The sequence below is a fragment of the Lipophrys pholis genome (genome assembly GCF_963383615.2).
Source record: "Lipophrys pholis genome assembly, chromosome: 4".
Lineage (NCBI taxonomy): Eukaryota > Metazoa > Chordata > Actinopteri > Blenniiformes > Blenniidae > Lipophrys > Lipophrys pholis.
Window position 1 is genome coordinate 33,458,782 of NC_137637.1, and position 15,438 is coordinate 33,474,219.

The following is a 15,438-nucleotide window of genomic DNA, read 5'->3' on the forward strand; positions in this document are numbered from 1 at the left end:
GTATCTGTGAATGTCCGTACAACCTGAGTTTTTCTTTTGTTTTGTCTAAATGTTGAACAAAAAAAGTGATATTATTTGCTGTTTTCTGCAATAATACTATCTCAGAAACTATAGCACATATCTCTCAACTGTAAATGATGACAACGATAACAGAATAGAGTAATATTAAAGATGATAATAAAGATATTAATAATGTCATAGAAATGTCTAGTCAGAGAATATTGTTTTGTATATTTCTAGCTGTTTCATGGGCCTAATGTAAAATATTATATGTAAAAAAAAAATATATAATAAATGTCTTTAGATGGTGTTATATGAAAAGCATGATTGCAATATATGTTATCTGCAAAATAAATAAAGACCTATAGATTATAATGTCTGCATCCTGTAATCTTTCGATCAGAGATTTACATTCAGAGGTCTACAAACTTCATCATCAAAAAAACGTTTTTTAATACTTTTTAACAACTTTTAGCCTTTTCAGCTTTACCAGTTTTGGCGTTTTTATCTATTTTAGCCTAAAAAAAATTTTTAATTGTGGTCATTTTAGCTGTTGTTATCCTTTTGTTAGAACCATCGAGTGCTGTCTCCATAATTTTTGGTTTCTTGGTGACGTGACGTATATTCTAGGTGAAAAACCATCTCAAATTATGACAAAAGCAACAATAAAAGTTACATAAAAATGGAAGAAATTACACTAAATCACTAAAAGTGATATCAAGAGTGATGTGTGGTTCCAAAGCTGTGAGTTGCACACCCATTTTACCAGTGTACTATATGGAAATAATTGCCAATTCAGCTTTTTTTTCTTTTCTTTTTTTCATGGTACTAATGTGTAATAGCGGCATCGATCTTTCGAATCCATCTATCTAACTCAGGGGCGTCTGTTGTCTTTGTCGGATCGTCTTGTCAACATGTCACTCCTCTTGTCGCCCTCATGTCTCCTGCATCTCCTCGTGTTCTCTGGTCTTCAATAAACTCTGCAAAAAACACAAGAATCCCCGCGACCTGTTCCCGCCCCCCCCCCCACAAGTCCTGTGTGTCCCTCCCAGTCATGTGTCCCCCCAGTGTCTAGTTTCCTTTGTCCCCCCAGTCTCTAGTTTCCTGTGTCCCCCCAGTGTCTAGTTTCCTGTGTCCCCCCAGTGTCTAGTTTCCTTGTGTCCCCCCCAGTCATGTGTCCCACCAGTGTCTAGTTTCCTGTGTATACCCCCCAGTGTCTAGTTCCCTTGTGTTCCGCCTAGTGTCTAGTTTCCTTGTGTCCCTCCCAGTCATGTGTCCCACCAGTGTCTAGTTTCCTGTGTTCCTCCCAGTGTCTAGTTTCCTGTGTTCCCCCAGTTTCTAGTTTCCTTGTGTCCCCCCAGTTTCTAGTTTCCTTGTGTCCCCCCCAGTCATGTGTTCCGCCTAGTGTCTAGTTTCCTGTGTCCCAGCCAGTGTCTACTTTCCTTGTGTTCCCCCAGTGTCCAGTTTCCTGTGTTCCCGTCATGTCAGTCCCCTTGGCCCCTGTGCCTTCCGAGTCCCCCCTCCCTTGGCCCCTGTGCCTTCCGAGTCTCTGTCATGTGCCCTTCGCGTGTGTGTGTGTGTGTGTGTGTGTGTGTGTGTGTGTGTGTGTGTGTGTGTGTGTGTGTGTGTGTGTGTGTGTGTGTGTGTGTGTGTGTGTGTGTGTGTAATCAACCTGATTTGTCTCACCTCTCCTCATGAATTTAAACCTGCTCCTTCATGTCTCTGTGCTCAATCATCATTGTTGCTTCGTCTTCATGAGCCCAGCCCTTTCCTCGGGTTTTTCCGTGTGGACTTCTTCATGTTTTAGATTCCGCCGTGTACCGACCCCTGCCTGGACCTGGACTGCCTCCCTGAACGCCGATCGTAAACCTGTTTGCCCTGACTATTTAATAAAACCTGCAAACGCCAGTTTTGTGTGCGAGTCTGCTTATGGGTTGTCCTCGGACCCTGACAATAAGATGGTTTTTGTCTGCTCTTACCGGGTCCCTAGTCCGAGGTTCTACTACTGTACACATAAGTTAGACGTCTTTCAGCAAGGTGGGTGCTATTGGTTCGGCTGATTTTTTCGTAGATTGACCATCCAAATGAAGTCTGGAGGCTTGCTGCTATAAAACTGCAGTGAAATAGAGCTGCTGCTACTTAAACCGGCTTAAACTTCTTACACTACTGAAACTTAGCAGCAAAAATACTGCCTGTGTTCAGTTTGTTCGAAACCCCCAATCCTCCGTATCGGAGGACGAGTTCGCGAGTACCGGACCCAGTCTCGGACTGTTGTGAAAGTGGAGACTTGCGTGGAGGATTTGCGTCAATTTAAAAAAAATATATAAAAACATTCAAGCTTGAACCTTGGTTTAAGCAAATGTGCAACAACGGAAATCCGGAAGGATTGGTAGAACAGCATGTGAAAATGCTAAACTCGAATTTGCAAAATGAAAATCGATTTTAGCCACAAATTCAATAAATCCATTTTTTGCCCAGCCCTAATGGTAAATGGCATCAAAATGTTTTTGCTATTTGGGGAACTTCTTCATGACTTTTTCCAAAATTTCCTGTCTTGAAAGTGGCCGCAATTCCTCGTCAGTAATGAGAGACTCTTCTGTGTCATCATGCACATCGAGTTCTTCATGTTGGCTACTAATCTCCTGTTGGAGGACATCTGGGGTTTTACCCTGAAAAATAGTGGCAAGGCCTGGAGAATGGTCAGGCTGTTGTTGATCCTTAGACTTGAGGAAGGCTTGGACGACGAGGACCTCTGTGGTCTTTTGTTCAAAGAGGGCCAGACAAGACATGATGTTGTTTTCTGTACCGGACTCCAACTTGTCCTCAACCACCGAGGGGTCACACCCCATGATGGACAATATGCTGGTCACTCCTGCTTTGACCACGTCCCAGACATTGCTTTTGGCACTGGCTTGCTTTTCATGATATTCATTTTCAGACTCAACTTCCTTTAGTTGCTGAGTTAGGTCACTCAGCTCAGGGCAACAATCCTGTTCCTGTGGCAAACCTTGGACTGTAAGCTGCTCAATCTCTGCTTCAATCTGTCTAATTTGATGTCTCAGTGCCACGGCCTCCTCACTGTGCTCATAAACTGATATGAGGAGCCCTTTACTCTGGTCTGCACCTTGAATGAAGCTGCTGACCTCCAGGTCCAGGTTCAGGTTGTCCTCGCCTGCCACAGCCTGAATCCTCTCAGACGCCTCCACCAAAGCCTCCGGAGACTCTTCCCCAGAGGCCCTTCTCATCTGCTCCTTTGGCTCTGACAGTTGTCTGCTTCTCGTTTCAGGCTCATTGTCATGCCCACACATCCCTCTGCACTTGTTGGTCATGAACTCTTTGAGTTCATGTTCTTTTTTTACAATTCTTTCCAGATCGGTGAGCTCAGTTTTGTACTTTTTGAAATTCTTCTCCGACTTCTTTCTCATCATCTTCATCGTGGACTGAACCCCCCCACTTACATTATAAGCAGCAGTTGACTTGCTGATTGTATTTTCAATGTGGGAGCAGACTTCCTTTATGTCCTTCTTCAGTTCTTTCTTCAGTTGCTGGAAGTGATCCTCCTCAAACTGAAGGGCCTGCAGCTCGTCTCTCAGACGACTGTTTTTGGCCTCTTGCTCATTTAAATGAGTTGTCTCCCTGTGTAGTTTGTCCTCTAAGGTGCGTATGACCTTGAAGTCTCTCTTTACATCTGAACGTTCTATGTTCAGTTCTACCAGTTGTGACTCCACGCTGGAGATCTTTTTCTGTAGCTCCTTCCCACATTGCTTCTCCTTCACCACCTCCTCCCTCACGTAATCCAACTCCCTGAGCTGATCCTGAAGTTTAAGGGTGATCTCAGTATTCTGCTGGCGTGACCTGCTGCGACATGCAAGTTTTTTATGCAGCTCCTCCTGCTCCTTCACCAACTTCTCAATTTCTTGCTCTTGCTTGTGGATCTGGCCCTGGACCCGGATTTTGTAGGCCCGCCCCTCTCTCTCCATGGCCTTGAGCTTTCCCAGCAGGTCACTTAACTCTGCTTCACTGTTCCCTGGAAGGGGAACAGCAGATGTATGTTTTTGTGACATGTCTTTTGTCTTTTTTCTTATTCGTCTTTCTTCTCCTGGCAACTTGTTGTGGTTTGTTTTTTTCCAAAAAGCTTTCTACTTCAGTGGCTTTCAACCTGTACAATCTTGTGGATTTGAGCTACTGACAATCAACACTAACTTCAAATTGATAATATACTTGAGATGTCACAAGCAGCCTTTTATCTTTACACCTTTCATGTTTGACTTTCAAGTCATGATGAAGGCATTGGTTACCATGGAAACGACACATTGTGCAATAACTGTTAGAAACTTTTTTTCAGCTTTCAAACAATTACTTTGATCTTTCTCATTGCTGAGGCCACATTTCTCACTCACCGTTATCATATTATACATCATAACATAGCTAAAGGCCCTTTGCTTCAAATAATGGGCCACTTTTGTCTGTAACGCAAACACTTCTCTTTAAAAATGTACTTGTTGCCGACATTCTTCTCAACTCTTTGCTTGGATACGGATGATCGGACAGAGATGAAAAGCCAAAACTGACCTGCTCTGCATTATTCGAATGCTCCATTTATTGCGTAAGTAGGGGATGAATATGCAATCGTCTCCATCACCACAAGAGATGTTCGACGTAAACTTTGCTGATAGTTTCTGACAAAATGAATACCGCCACGGCTACATCCTCCTGAATCGTGCTGAGACAGCTGTGCTAGTGCAGACACAAGAGCTTCGCTGGCTGGAGACAATCCTCCTTGTCACAAGGCACCATCCATCTCTCTCTGCGGCATTTGTCGCAGTCCACACAGCCAGCAGAATACTCCAGAAATGCTCAGAGTGAAGGAACCGAAAAATGTGTGAACATGTAAGTTTAAAGAGTTTCAACACATGAACAATAAAGTGAGAAAATGGTGACTTTCATGTTTCTCTGAATTATGTGGGATGTAGACAAAACCTTTCGGGGATTTCTCTCCAAACACATAAATGCCACAAGAGTGAGAGCTCCATTCATCTTTCCCTAGTTTCTTTTTCATCGATGGATGGTGCACACATACGATGATTCATTCTTGCGCCATCACATCAAATTACGTCATCATAGGCTAGGATTTAGCTTGTGCTTTCATCATGCAATCTGCACACAGCAGACTTCCGGTGGCCAAAGTTTGTGGCCAAAGTTTATTAAATTCATGTAGCTGGTATTCACAGCTCGTAGCTGGGAAATTACAAGATTGTTAAAATCGCACAGTGTGTATAGCAGGTAGAACACGTTACAGGTGCTAACATCCCGTCACAGGCAAAACCTTACATATATGAGTTTATTTACAAGGGACAATTAAAAACAACCTGTTGGCTAAAGTTCTGGACTGTTTATTGAAATATGAAATGCAATGCAATAATTAAACACAATATGCATTTCAGATATTGAGTCACAAAATGTAACATTACACAGTACAAAATCACAGTCATGACACTCTGGAGGCCGCCATTGTTATTATTATTGCTCAGCTACTCGCACATGTGCAGAAGAACTAATTGCTACGGCCGTGGTGCGCATGTGCAGGAGCAATGTTTTCAAAAAGTTGCATTTTCCAGAGACTGAGCATTTTCAGTGTTGTCAGTGGCTCCGAGTGCCCAAAATACAACAAAAGTTTTGCATTTTCACTAGCTGGTTTTTCGTGTCATTTTCAGTATGTTCAGCCAAAATCACATCCACGGCCACTTTACTCAGTTATTGAGCCAGGTGACCAGAGGTAAGAGAATACACTGATTTCTTTCCAATTACTCTCTCAGACCTTTCCTTTCAAACACAAGAGGCAGGAGGATCAAGGGAAGGATACCGGAGTGAAACAGAAAATGCTTTGGCACCACGAGGCAGAGGCTGCTGGATGTGAAATAACTGCACTTGTGTCCCTTCATCAGCTGCTTTTTTCAACCACCTTCCAGGCAGAACAGAGTTATTTTTGCTTGAAGCACAGTGCATTTATAATCGGAACAAACTGGTAAGAGCATGACTGGAAATAGTTTCAGTTTTAATGGCAGCGGGAACATTATAAGTGCTGCTGCAGAAACAGTCATCTGGTCACCTTAAAAACCCATCGCAGGTCTGCATAGAGGTTTGATGCAACAGAAAGTGTCCATCACGTATTAGAAGCGGCGGGATGCTGTTGTTTTCCAAACCAGCTGATGGACTTTTCTCTCTTTTTATCTGCCAAATCACACAGATCAGCCCATTATGTGACCGCTGCACATGTGTAGAGTTTATGATTACCATCATTTCAAGAATGGAGAGTCGATGATCAATACATCCCTTCAAAAACCATATTAGGAATGGAGCCCAGTGCCAGATATTATGTGAAATCTTCTGCACGTGCTCTTGCAGATTAGCCATTGCAGCGATTTCCTTACGTTCACTCTACGGGTAGAAGCGGGAGCAGCTTATGTTTGGCTGTTTCATGCAAAGTAACTGCAAGCAACATCAAGGGAATGAAGAAAAAATCTTGTCCAAAACAGCAAGACGAAACTTTCAGATTTACTGGCGAATACAGCCACAACTAAGCACGTTGCCATGTCTACATGTGTCCTCAGTAGCAAAATAAATACACAAAATAACACATTTTAAATAATTTCAAACTTCTATCTTCAAGCTTACAAGTAAAGTCTATTGAGCAGTGACCGAAGTGCGCGTAAGGTTTCACATGATCAGCTCGTCCATAGTGACGACCACTAAATCAAATAAATAAATGTGTGTATGAGTAAAATGTCTGAGTGTGCTCATCTGGGCATGCGGCGGGAGAGCAGACGTGTTAGTTGTGGTGATGACGCAGACGTGAGTGTAGCAGCTCTGACAGCTCCAGTCTAGCAGAGGTAGAAGCAGCTCAGAAGTCACCTCCAGGGCCACACACACACACACACACACACACACACACACACACACACACACACACACACACACACACACACACACACACACACACACAGGAAATGGTAATCTCCTCCTCCCTGCCAGCTTGGCCGAGGCTCCTAGTAGCATGCACACTCTCCAACCACATCACAATCAAAAAAAGAACAGAATAAAAAAAGAAAACCAAATAACAAGCTCAACTTGTGCTTCGTGTAGCTGCAAGGCTGTATTTTTCCAGTTGTTTCATGTGAATGACGCACAAACGTTATGCAATTGACTCTTGTGATAGGAACGCGAACATATTGGATAACTGTTTTAATGAGGGGCTTTGGTGGAGTCAGATTGTAATATGACTTGGACAATGGTAATGATGATGACGTCAGTGGTGTGATTTTCAGCATCCTTGCTTCATAGCCAGTTCAGGTTTGGCCAGGTGGGCCACACTGTTCAAAGTTAGCATGTTCTCCCAGTACGAGTGGGGGTTTTCACCGGAAACTCAAGTTAACACCCTCAGTCCAAAGTGCAAGTTTAACGGGTGACTCGGGTCCCGTTTACACAACAATGTTTTTCATTGACTCTCGACTAGAAAACTACCAAGTCCCAGGAGAATATGGACTGGGGGTCATGACACTCTGGAGCAAACATATTGTCGTTACTGGAACTATTTAATGCGGCCGCTGTGCGCATCCACAGTAGCAGCGTTTCAGAAATGTTAGGTCTGCTCTACTCGTGATTTGTTCATAAAAGACAGATGCTTCAGAGGCTTCACTCATTCAAGCTGCAAGAACTTCAGTTACTAATAATATTTTACCTCAAAATACTAATACAGATTAAACAAGAAATAATACATTGAAACCCACAGACACGCAGGGAGAACATGCAAACTCTGCAAAGAAACATATCCCGGATTTAATTTATACAGGAAATGAATGCTAGTAAGAACTGCGGGTGTATAATTCCAATCATGTCATATAGAAGCATCCTTGTCTGGCAGACTGATCAGCGACAGCAGTGTATCTGATCTTCATCACCAAAATTAACATCGCAAAAAATGCCAGTTTAGGTTTAGTTTTGTCCGATAAACTACTCAGTTCAGCGCAGAAAAAAAGATTGTGGTTTGGTGATGATTTTGTTCATTTTCTAGTTGAGATGATGAGACTGTGTATGTCGTGTGGAACTTAAAATACAACAGGATGTTTGCTGCCAGCCATCCTCACTTCCACCCTATCTATTTACACGGGCCTCCGTCACTGTAAGTCACCCTATTTGCTCCACTGGCATTGTTCCTGTCATCTTTTCTGTGACCAATGCAGATCACTGGATACATGAACACATCCATTCATCATTTTTACACCCCTCGATGGTTGCCCGTTGTTGTTTTTTGGGTGTGAGAACAGCTTATCCTGAAAAGGGGCAGTAAAAACTGTCAAGATTATGATCAGAGTAATGAAGAAATGAAGACAAACACATTGAACAGTTCACAAAACATGCCTATTTAACTTAAGAAAACATCGTTTGATTCCTGATTTCCAACTAATAGCTGTTATTCTGTTAAACTGTTACATTGATGGGTTTCTAACTGTTCCTTCAAGGTTTTCCTGTGCATGCAAAAACTCCAACTGGCCTGAAACTGAATGACACAATAAACAGACTTGTAATGCCTTTCCGAGATACTGGCATGTTTTGCTTTTCTGCTCACAGGGGCATCACATCTGAATTCGTTAATCATTCTGCAGACAGTATTGATGAGCAGTGGTTTCAATAAACAGGAATGTTACAGATGAAGGCAGCTATTACTCTGCACCTGGACTTTTAAAGGATACCTGGCGTATACGCTGCCAAGCATTTTCTTCACTCAGCCTCCCTGACCAAAGCTGAATCACGGTATCAGTGAGTCTTCTGTTCACCTTTACAACTGGGTTCTGATAGCATATCTGCTCCCACCAGACCGGCAGTCAGACAGGCAGTGAGCGAAGCAAACGCCCTTATCGCTGCCTGCCATATGATGGGATTAGCTGGAGTGTTGTCTAACAAAGCATTAATGAACAGTTTTAATTGCCGGCATGGCATTTCGTGCCAAGCTGCTGAACTACACACACACACACACACACACACGCACGCACGCACGCACGCACGCACGCACGTACGCACACACACGCAGCCGCACAACAGAGGGCTGTGACGTGTATTTGTCCCAGCAGAAATTGCATCCAAGCGATACAAAATTTGTATTCATAGCAGGAGTACAATCACACAATTACTCCTATCTTTCCAATCTGTTTCTGTACAGTGTGACGAGAAACACCGGTTTGAATAAGCTCCTCTCACTTCTGCAGAAAACACAGGTTTGATTGAAATCAATAGATGTTTGGAATTATTTGACAGTGCAATATTGCACCGCAGCCTTAGCACCGGTATGTCAGCACTGATGTGACTTGAAGGGTTGTTTGATTGTACCAAGGGAGAGGCGGGCACTCTCCATCCGACCCACTGAGCTAAATGTTCTCCAATGAAGGCCATCATGTACCTGTTGCACTGGACTTCTGTTTAGGAAAGGAAGAAGAACCCAATAAAAATGAACTGAGTTAGTATTCCAGATCAAAACAGATCAATACCATAACATACCTCCGCTACAACATCCGTGCTCATTAAGATTGACTTTCATGTTAGAATACATTAAAAGACTTTAAGGGGCCGAGATCGAGTCACGAGCAAGATCTGGGCATCCCAACAAGACAAGAACAAGAAGGCACAATTTTTTTGTAATACTCTTTATCGGGCAAAAGAAAAATCTGAATCTATGCTCTGGAAAGATCATCCAAGGTATATCCGTCCTGCAGTTACACATCTTCCTCATTACAGACATTTTGGCTCAACAAACTTCTCTGCGTGAAACACAAAACAAGCCTGGAGAGGTCAGCGCTGCGGCCCTCCACCAATCAGGCTGATAAAAGATGAGTCTGCACAGCAGAAACAGAGCCAGGCCAGTCTGACAGAGTGCAGGTCAGTGATGCAGATCAGGCAGGAAGTATGACACTCGGCTCAATCATCACTGTAATTTTGCATCGTCACAGTGGGGGAAAACACTTCAGACTCTGGGATGTGACTACTTCATTGACCAAACACTTCATATGGCGAGGTGACGGGCAAATACTGCTCCTTCTGGGGCAGAAGTATTTACAATTATTTATGGTGGGATTTGAGGGAGTGACTCCCTGTTGGTCCACAGATTCCAATTTATCTCCTCTTTGAACTGATTAGAGGTACTTCACCAGCTGACCGGGTAAAACACGTGTGTGTGTGTGTGTGTGTGTGTGTGTGTGTGTGTGTGTGTGTGTGTGTGTGTGTACTGTATAGATAATTGCAAATATTGATATTGTAAATGAGTATTTGAATGTGTGAACATATTTATAGCATGTTGTTGTTTATCGTGATATAATGTATATATTTAATAAAAGTTATGGGATATTACTCAAAAGCTAGGTGTAGGAATAAAAATGTGTAGACTTCTTCCTAGTCGTATTACGAACAGGATACACAACAATTTGCTTGATTATTTTCTTTTTTTTGTTGTTGTTTTTTTGTTTCCTGTTGTTAGTTTGACATTGTTTTGCGTATCAATAATATGTTTTATTTCTTTTTTTACAATATAAGTAAAGCAGAGCTGTCATTTGTCATTTAGAATGATTTATTCGTAACTTACCCTCATGCTATTATATGATTCACACAAGCCATAACATTTGGGCTGAATTCTGGATTTCTGGATATTACATTCTGCATTGTACTGTATGTCTATAGTATGGGGGGGGGGGTATGCTCTAATATTGAACTGCAGCATCATTTCAGTTCCATTTAGAAACTAGCTGATAAGCAGCATTGTGCATTGTGAGGATTTCGCCAAACTGTTCACCACACTTTCTCGCTCAGTGATGAATGGAGATAGAGGAGGCCTGTCTAACAAAACATGGAGGGTGACTTTCAGCTGAAAACGCTTCCTTTCTCCTGGCACAAACACCCTCCCCAGTAGGGAGAGTGATTGCCACACGAGAGCCTGGAACCAATGAACCTCTCCCGTCTCTTCCCGTCTCTGAGGCATCTCTGAAATGGCACATTTATCACCAAATGTACCAGGAGGGCAAGCAATATGATGCATCTCACAGCTCAGAGGCATTTTTTTTTTTTTTTTTTTTTGTGTGTAGCACCTATTTCAAAAAATGAGGCGGAAAAAGCAAAATGACACAAGACAAAGTGCAATATAGAAGAAAATGTGGTGATACTGTACAGTTCACATTTGAAAGGTAGAGACAAGTAAATCATGATGTGCATGTTTTTCTTAATCCTTCCACGTGTTTTTATTGAACAGCCGTCAATCTCTTGCTCATAATGACGTCTTGTGCTAAAACCTCATGGAGATGAGCAGAATGACAGGGTTTTCATCCCCATATTATTGAAGGAGGTGTAATTAGTGTTGCATTTGCTGTCAAGAACCACCACCTCATCAAGTCGGAGCTCTTTGGCGAAGGCAGGTTGTTCGTGCGCCTGCGTCTCTCAAGAAATACCAGGCACTTGACACACTTTCCTAAGTGCAATCCACAGAACTCACAAAACAGACTGACGGAAATGAAGCAGGAACCAAAAGGAAAAATGAACGCATCCCTACCACCTGCATCAAGCTAAGACCCGGCTGGTCTCAGTGCCGTGAAAACAAAGTGGAATTGTTCCACAAGCACTTTATTTCAAGTTTCTTGGGACCGTGGGCCGAAGACAGGTTGAGAAAAAAAAAAACACTCAGTCATGACCTGTAAGAACAATTAAACTCGATACAGAATGAACTTCCAACACCAGACTCTGGCCTTCGCTGAATCTGACACCAAATACCCTGCTCTGATTGAGTTATCAGGGGATGTGATTACATGCAGGAACTCCTGCATTTCGTTATGTAACTTCACAACTAGCTTTGACAACTGACTAAAAGTGCTGCATTCTGCAGGATTTACTGGATTTACTGTTAAGTTACGGTTCACAACTCTCACACAAACATAGACATCAATGTGTTTTGCTACTTTGACAACACATTTGACGGTGAAAGCAGGGCCCCACCATCCTTCTCACTTTATGGGTTTCAAGCAGGGGGTGTCAGAAACGTTACCACAGGTATAACTGGCTCGTGGCGGCCAAGCGTTCATAGCAACGTCGCTTTTTGATTCTTCCATGTCAGGTTCTCCTCTCATTGTGAAGCAGAATTCACCAAACGTTGGATTGTTCACCACTAATAGGGAACGTGAGCTGGGATTATAGACCGTCGTGACACAGGTTAGTTTTAGCCTGCTGATGATGTGTCATTGCAGTAGTAATCCTGATTATTAAGAAGAAGAAGAAGAAGAACAAGAAGAACAAGAACAAGAAGAACAAGAAGAAGAAAGGTTAAGATAACAAAAAAAAATTCCGCTCACATGTGTTCCAGTGTCATTTCTGACAGAGTTAGTTCATACACAACTTTTACAACCATGCGTGAAACTCAGCGAGGCTTATGTTTCATGCCAAACGATAGAAATGTTAAGCAGTCTGCCACAACAATTCCAGAGGAAAAAAACAAATCTCCATGGCCCAGAATGCACACACTTTCCAACCAGGAGCCATGAATAAGCATCCTGTTTGATGCAGCAGTTCAATGCTCAACAGCACTACGTCCAACCGAAGACGCATCGTATGTCGACAACCCCCAACCTCTCCGTCTCTTTAATGCTGCTTATGCAGAGAGGAGGAAATCTGATGTCATGCCTGCCTGCCCTCGGCTGTCAAGCCTTCGCGCACACACACACACATGCAAACACAGACGACGCTATTTACAGTATAATTACTTCCATGACAGTTCAGATGCAGGCCCGTCACTGAGTATTATCAATCCAGCGAGGCATGTAACAGTCAATAATGCAGAGAGGAAAATCTATGAGTTCTATTACAGAACCACACGCGCTGTCTACAACACACTTGACGTAATCTACTAGCAAAACAATCTTAGCTTATTTGAGTTTTTGTTCTTTTTTTTCATTCTTTAAACGAACCAATTTGATGCCCCAAAAATATAAAACTCACAAAAAGACAACAGCAACCTCAAAAACTTGGAAATAAGAGTGACCCATCTGAAAACCTCTTATCTTGTCCATTATTATTCAGATTCAGGCCAGTGAGTAGAATTTTGTGGAGGAATAGCCAGCGAGAGATATTTATGGGCTTCTAAAGACCGTCGTTACTATGCAAATGGTGTGTAGAAGACGGAGCGATTGCACAGATCGCTCACTCATCGACACTCAGAGCGTCGTCGTCCTGCTGTTCTCCTGCTCGCTCCGTCTGTATAACCTGCGCCACCGGAGCAGAACATGCTCTTGTCTTGCTTCATGCTTCAATTTTAACATTGCTGCGGGCGTGCTGAGAGGAATTGGATGTAATTAGGGGAATGTTTGAGAGGCGGTTGGATATTAACATGGGTTTCACCACTCAATATGGCGTGGGACGCCGGGCGAACATCTCCTGCAGACACGTTATGTCTGCAGACAGATGTTCTTTAGGGCCCCCTCCACTGCACCAGCAGGAAACTGTTTGGTGTGATCTCTGCTTTCATTCTTGCAGACAGTCATTACAAGGATAACGAGTTTAACTCACGTTTTTAGATTGATCATAAAAACAAAGACAAGCTCCACATCGTACCAAGTCTTCTAAAAATGACTTTGGTGTTGAACTGCTTGTCGTCTCAGTCACAAATTGAAGAATCATCTCCACGTTTTAACAAAGCAAAGGAGGTTTATGTTCTACGTTATTTCTAGAATTCTTTAATGAATATTAAAGAAAGACCCCTTTGATTTACGTGTAATTTTCACATTCCAATCGATCTCAGTTGAATTTCATCTTGATAAAGTGTTAGCATGTTAGCCACACATGTCAATAATTGTCCTATATTGTCATTTATTCTATTCTTTTGGTGTGATTGACTAGATTGACTTCGCGATTTCAGTCCGTTTATCATCTTTATGACAGGAAGGGATAAAATCAACCTGCACCCCATGTCCTCATATTGATTTATCAGCAGAAAAGCAGTGTATTTATTTTTTAGAACCAATAAATTCAGAGATCGATTGTCACGTTTTTAGTACAATAGCTCATTTTGAAAATGTGATAAAGACAAAATTGTGTTTTTAGGTATTGTCTGTGTTGCATCAAGGCCTTGTTGGAGAATAGCCATATGTGTGTAAGTTGTGCCATTCCAGCAAAATAAGTGAAATTCGACCATAATATGTTAAAATGTTAAATTGTGGTGAGATTGCGGTTTTAGCGAGTTAAAGCAAACTGTGATGGGTGGAATTATTAGAAGTGCTGGGGATTTTGGGAGCGGTCCGACATCTCGGTGCGAAAAAAGCATGTACATGATCAAACAAGAAGTGGAAGGTTTGGGAGGAAGGTAGGTATCTCTGCTGAAGGTTGAGCTAGTTTTCAAGAACAGTAAAACACATTGCACATTAAATAATAATAGCTTTAATTTTCAATGTATTACTTTAAATCATATTTAAAATCTCACCTCATTGGGACTCCAGCTGAGAACTGGGGGAAGCGCAAAACTCTCACACACACACACACACACACACACACACACACACACACACACACACACACACACACACACACACACACACACACAGAGGAAAATAAGTAAATAGGACATGCTTCGAGGAAAAATGGCAGAGACAGATTACAGATTAAGCGTGCCACATCCAGCTCTCTAACTCTTCTCTCTCCCTCCTTTCTAATGGTAAATACTTTCCTTTTCTCTGCTTGGAGAAAGTAGTGGGAAAGAGTGAGTCAGGCTGGAGTGCTGAGAGCTGGACCGGACTGTTAATGGCGCTTAATGAATTAAGAGTCGGTTCTGCTGGTTTACCATTTGAATGACTGGGAGGCTTGGGAAGGTGGTGAGCTCTGAACACAAAGAGATGCTTCACAGCCTAAATGCACTTTGGTTCACATCTACATGTCTAAATATTTGCTTCCAGGAACACAGCATGTTGTGCAGAAGTGGACAGACATTGCATTGTACCACAAAACCAAAAAACAGCTTTGTTGTGCAGTTTACATATACAAGTGACTTAAACGTCTTCATTATATTGGTTATTTGTTTGTTTGTTTTTAAGTGTGTAATAATTGTCAACAAGTTATACTTTCTATGGATTTAGAAAAAAAAAAAATGTAAATCACTAAGATGGTCCCAACCTTTCGGAGATGAGGTTGGTTAAAGTCTGCCTTGCTGAGGCGGTGCAGCCGTCTATTGCTTTTCTGTTAGTAGCTACTTACAGTATTTCCACTATTAATCCCGCATATGGGGCAATTACAGTGGGGGGTTTGCAGAGGGCTCTGTGGTCTTCGTCACCGGGATTAGTGAAGGATACTCGGATTAGTCCCACAGCAATCAGCCTGCCGCCAGCAGCCAGTGGTGGTGAGGCTCTGTTAAAGTAACTTTACTTC